This window comes from Drosophila erecta, unplaced genomic scaffold, assembly GCF_003286155.1.
Source record: "Drosophila erecta strain 14021-0224.00,06,07 unplaced genomic scaffold, DereRS2 tig00000055-arrow-pilon, whole genome shotgun sequence".
In the NCBI taxonomy this organism is placed as follows: Eukaryota; Metazoa; Arthropoda; class Insecta; order Diptera; family Drosophilidae; genus Drosophila; species Drosophila erecta.
Window position 1 is genome coordinate 7,132,648 of NW_020825200.1, and position 6,002 is coordinate 7,138,649.

Genomic DNA, 6,002 nt, shown 5'->3' on the forward strand with positions numbered 1-6,002 from the left:
CCTGAAAGGAAACGAAAGAGGTGCGCTCTTTAGAAATCTGCGATCTCTAGATAGCATCCTTTAATCTAGTGGCCCCACACCTTTCCTTTATTCGCCCGTTTCATTTCAGCACGCTGGCTCACATACCCGTAAATCCACTGTGTGGAGACACCTTTGCCGGGGGCATTTGTTTATTCGTTGCTGCTTTGCATAAATCACACGTTTGAAAAGCGAAAGCAAATGAAATGGCATAAAATTAACGTTAGTCCACACGCGTTGACTACGCACCGTGGCACAGAAAAAACATGAAACATAAAAATAAATACGAGAATTTCGAATTGAAATTTTGCTACAAAAATAAATCAGCTGCTTGACTAATATTAGAGAAGCGTAGGTACTGATTTTTAAAATGAGCTACAATTTAATTGATTTTCAAGCACAAAATTTACAGCATCTACTTCACCCAAGTTTTAATTGTATTTACAACAATTTTTAGCCCGCACAGCACTTTCTAGACACGAGTGAAACCTAAGCTCCCAAGGATTCTGCTTTCAAGCGCGACGCGTAAAAAACAATTAACTTGATTTAATTGTTTTCGTAATACTTTTGAACCAATGTTGATATTTTGGCTTAAACGAGCAGCCCCTCCCCGCCCCATGCCGCCTCCAACACGCCAAACGACAACGGAGGAAGTTTTCGACTAAAAGCCTGCGACAACTCATGCAAATGAGCCGCAGTCGTGTGACATAGTCCTCTTTTGCCAGCCGAACTCCCTCTCCTCCGACGCCATGCAATCTTTCATACACATGGAAATGCCTAGCCTTAAAAAGAAAATGTGCACTGCGGGAAAATGTTATAGCTCTCAATGGTGGCCATGAAAAAATATTTCATCAATCGTAACTTCTAAGCCAGAATACCAGAAATACGCCTAAATGTCTCGAATTAAATGCAATATTTCTTAAATATTTTCTAATCAGCACTTTTCCAATCACACATTTCTCCCAGCATTGATGAAAGTCAGAAGAAAGTGCGCAACCACAACACGTAGAGCCTCAACAGCCGCAGAGAAGTCGCATATAAAACATGTTTCATGTACGCTAGATGTGTGATGTTTATTTGACACGCCAAAGTATATAATAACAAATAAAAACTTTCGGCTCCGCCATGAAACCATGGAGCCATGGAGCCATGGAGCCATGGAACCTTGCCATACCAGACGCCGCCGACAAGGACGAGTACGGGCCATTAGCACGATTGTTGAGCTTTAAGACTCCCGACGGTTTACCTTGAGTGCGCCAATGTGTGGGTGTGGGTGTGGGTTCGGGTACCGGCGCACATTACGACCAGCCATAAAACTAGGAGCCAAGGAGGAAAACGCTGTGCAGACTGGCACTCAATCCCGCTCCCATTCGCCTAAGTCTGTAAGTTATTTCCAGTCAGCTCAAAGCTTCGGAAAAGTCAAATATATTTTATACACGATGAAATATGGCCAAAAAAAGTGATGTGGGAGGTCAGCACAGCAGAAATTATACGGCTTAGCACTGCGATTGGCTTGCAGGCAGAAAAGCTCCGAAAATCAGTAGCTGTACTATTAGTAAATAGTAGTATAAATAGTAGTATAAATACTATAAATTGTACTATTACTGAAAACGAAAACTAGCCGCCACTTTGCAGATGCCTTGCAATATTTGAATAAATAAATAATTTTATTAGTTCAGTTCTTCGGATTTCGGTATAGGAAAATTCTCCTGCTTGGATCCAAAACTTGATCCCATCCATCATCCGCTTCAATTTAATAGATATATTCTAATTTAATAAATCTTATCCCGCCAGCTGTTTGCCTAAGCTTCCGACTGTCATTTGCCATATGCACAAAACATTAAATTCCGACCGACAGGGGAAAAAGCAATCAGAAAAGCTTCAGTTTGCCGCCCGGCAATTTTGCTGATTGTTTTTCATTACGCTGATGGTGACAAATCGAAGTCTTTCCCATCGCTTGGACCATGTAAAACAAATGATACATCACACAGTTGAGTGCGTATATATAAGTAGTATCAACCTTTATGCACCTTTCCCCACACACACACACATACTTGCGATACATCAGAATGGGAGAAAGTCGAAGAAGTCAGGTTGTCGGACGACGGGCGGCAGAATAAAAACGAAAAAGATAAATATGTCGTAAAAGTTTTTTATTTGCGTTTTATTTTTTTGATACAGAAAATGACTAACTTGTTGGCTGACAGACAAGCAGCAAACAGGCATCGCTTTGGGCCACGAACAAGTGTCGGGCAGAGGGGGGAGTGGGTCTGTGGGTGGATGGGTGGATGGCCAGAGAACGTCTGTCACGCACACACGACCCCCTGCCCCGCAGCTGGACCCTGCAGATGCGGGCGCTGCGTCCATGTGACCCTCAACCTTGTCGGACCAAACTTTTGAAACAAGCGAACGGAATAAATGAATGAGTGAAAAGTTGAATGGAGGAGTGTCATGGATACTCTTTAAAAGGGGGAAAAGCTTTTCAAACATCTGTATTAAGTTGTTGAAAATAAAGTACAGGAACTTAAGTTAGTTAGCAAGTTAGTTTTTCCATTATAATTTTATTATAATACTATATATGTTAAACACCAACAGAACTATCTCTAATTTAATAACTTTTCCTTTTACGTCTTATACGCCTACTGCCATAAAATATGCGATACCCTCTGCCCACTTTAAGATCCGGCCAAGGAGCAAGCTATTCAACAAAGTGTCAATCCCCACAAACACTCCCATTACTGAGGAATCCTTTGCCGCCATCATCTTCCTTTGAGCAGAAGGACGAATGCCACGAAAAGGTCAACAAGAGGCGGGCCGCCGGGCGGGGCAGACCGCAAGTTTTTATTACGCATATAATGCCAGCGATTTGCCAAAAGGAGAGTGCGGGCGGTAGTTTAAGTGGGAGTGGCTCGCAGAGTCTGCATCATTTTTATACTTTTAATTTTTTATGCCGGTGACACAGTGACATGAAATGTCAACGAGCTGCAAAACAAACAGCAGCAGCAGCAGCAGCAGCAGCAAGAAAGTCCTGGACAAGGACCAGGATAAATATGATGAGCGTCCGTTGGGGATGATGTCCTGTTAGTTGACGCCGACGCCGCCGCCGACGGCGCTGTCGGCGTCGACGCGAGCTGCGCAGCGCAGCATGAAATGGGAGCAAAACGTAGCATACATTTGGGAGTTGTTGGCTCGCAGTTTCTCCGCTCGTGTCGCCTCGCCCTATCTCTGTCGAGAATTTGCGAGTTTGTGCGATAATAACATATGTAAGTTGCCTCCCCGCACACAGGGCATGCATATGTGAGCATGTCGGTTTTAAGCTCAGCCCCATAAGCTGCTCCCATTTATGCCCCTGCTCCTGCTCCTGCTCCAACTCCAGATGCCGCCGTTGCTGTTGTAGAAGCCCAAAGCTTTTGCGCCCAAAAAAAGGAAGAAACCCTGATTTTAAAGCCGTCGCTCAGACGGGGATCAAAACTTTAAATGAACTTAACAAACTGTGAGCGTGTATTTAACGCAGCCGAACATGAAAAAGGTTCTTGGGCGCGCGATTACGTGCCAGTAGGTGTGCCCTTTGTATGTACATGTATGTAAGTGGGCTCATTATGTATATAATATCCTCAAGATACATTACACTTAATCGGCGTCAAGTCAATTAAGAATACGGCAAACTTTTGCCGTACTTTCGACAGCAGAACCTTAGTAAAATGGATAAGTTATCATCATGGGCCTGAAATGTTTGGTATTTAATCCAAGTCCTACAGGATATAGACTTCTTAATAAAAAACTAAATAAACAAGTAATTATGAGACACACTATAGCCATTTTAAATACCGATTTATCTCTATTTTGAGAGCCCAAATTACCACATTGCTGGGTACGTTTCTCAATTCCACACTTCACATTTTAACCACATATCGCTTGCCATTTTCCACTATATAGCCGGCCATTCAACTAGCTCCGATTTGCTGGCAAAAGTCTAAGGCCAGTTCTGGCCATATCTCACACCTTGACAGATGCAAAACGATCCATCTTGGGCATTGGAGCTGCACATATGCAGTGGGTTTTATGAAACCATTAGCAGAACGGCGCAAACTTTAGGATACATTCATCTTGCGAGGCGTTTTAAAAAGAAACTCAGCACCGCACTGGTTTGACTCGGCACCGATTCCTTGGCCATATAAATCACACCCCAACCCAGCACAGACACACCAACTGAGATCCACATCCACAGTTTAGTCAGTTCATTCAAGTGTCGTTTATCGCTTTTGCTATTTTGGCAGCGCCTTTCGTAAAACTGTTTTCGGTCATAAATATGCCAATTTGGCAGAGCGACCCTCACTCCCACCACTTTACCCTTAACAAGGTGATTTCCTGGTGCTCGGGAGTTAACCAAAAAAAAAAAAACATACAGCCAACCAGCCATCCGGCTAGTCAGTCAGTCAAGCAGAGTCAGTCAGAACAATAAAAGTAAAATTTATTACTCAAAGTTTATGGCATAGCAATAAATGTATCTTTTCTGCTGAGTATCCCAGTATCTGTATCCATAAATATGCACCCATTCGCACCTAAGTGCGGCAAGGGGTGGTGCCACATGTGGCGCCCAGACCCGCCAACACCCACGGACACCCATTGGAATTATTATGTTACCCCAGCCCAGCCCAATCCAGCCCACGTTCCACCCGGAGCACAACCCTTGATTCAAATCCCATAAAGTTGTCGAGTGTCTGTTGCTGTGATAGTTGCTACTGCTGGCCGTTTCACGTTGGCCGGAGCTGTTTGGCAATTGCCGCATCATTAATCTTACTCACGGAAACGGCGCTTAGGTCAAAGTTTTGAGTTTGGGTAATTTATCTTCGACTTGCCGCAATTATGTGCCCAGACGGTGTTGGATACGAAGGCATACGAGGGGAAAAAACTAGACAATTTTGCACCGTGTGCTGACACCTCCGTTAATTCCAGTCCCTCCGGCAATCAGCGACGCACCTGAACTTGAAACCGGATGCAGAAGGCTCTCATCTACGGGAATATATACATATATATATATGTACATGGAGCCCCTTTCGCGAAAGGATTGCTCTAATAACTCTTTGCCTAAATAATTTAAGAGCAATTTCGCGCCAGCGGCACTAAAATTAAATTGAAGTGTTTACGGAAAACACATGAATTGCTTATGAACGCCGAGCGCCAAACTATCCAAGGCCAAACTATCGCCTGGTGGGCCGTACGAGGGGCGGGACTGGAGGCCTCAGGCGTGTCATGTTGTGCGGTGGGCGTGGTCGCGGCTCCGATGTGCGGCAACGCTTTGGATATACAAATGTGTGTACGAGTACGTATTCCACGCTTATCAGGCAAATGACAGTGCACAATGGAAACGGAAAGTACAGGGCGACAAACGAGTGATGACCAAGCAACCCCATCGCATGTGCACAGTGGCTTAGGCTGATGAAAATCATAGCACTTTATACACAATAAGGAACTAGAAATCCCTAGTACTTAAGAACTTTTCCAAACTCAAAAGCTTGCCGTCTATCCACTCATCCAACTCAAAACATGCCAATTGTATCTACTTTGAGCTACGCTACAAAGAAATATTCTATAAAAATATACAATATTTAAAGAAAATCTACGAAAAATGCAAAATTGCGAGGTTTTTCAAAATGTGAATAATACTTACTTTCTAAGCCACAAGTAAAAAGTAGAGGAATGCAGGGGTTTCTTTAGCGAGTTGGAGGGTAGTAATTATAAAAACTTCTTAATTTGCGTGACTTGCAACCAGAAGCCTACAATTAAGTCACAATTTACCCAGTAGAAATGGGTTTTGAATGAATAATAAGTCGGCAACTCTCACCATTAAATGCACAAGTAAAATTAAGTTCTATGACTTTCCCTTTGAATCTGCTTTTGCTACATAGCACGGCAAACAGCGTTAGTATCTTTGTATAAGTATAAGTATCTTTGGGATTAATGAGAATTTCCTGCAAGACTCT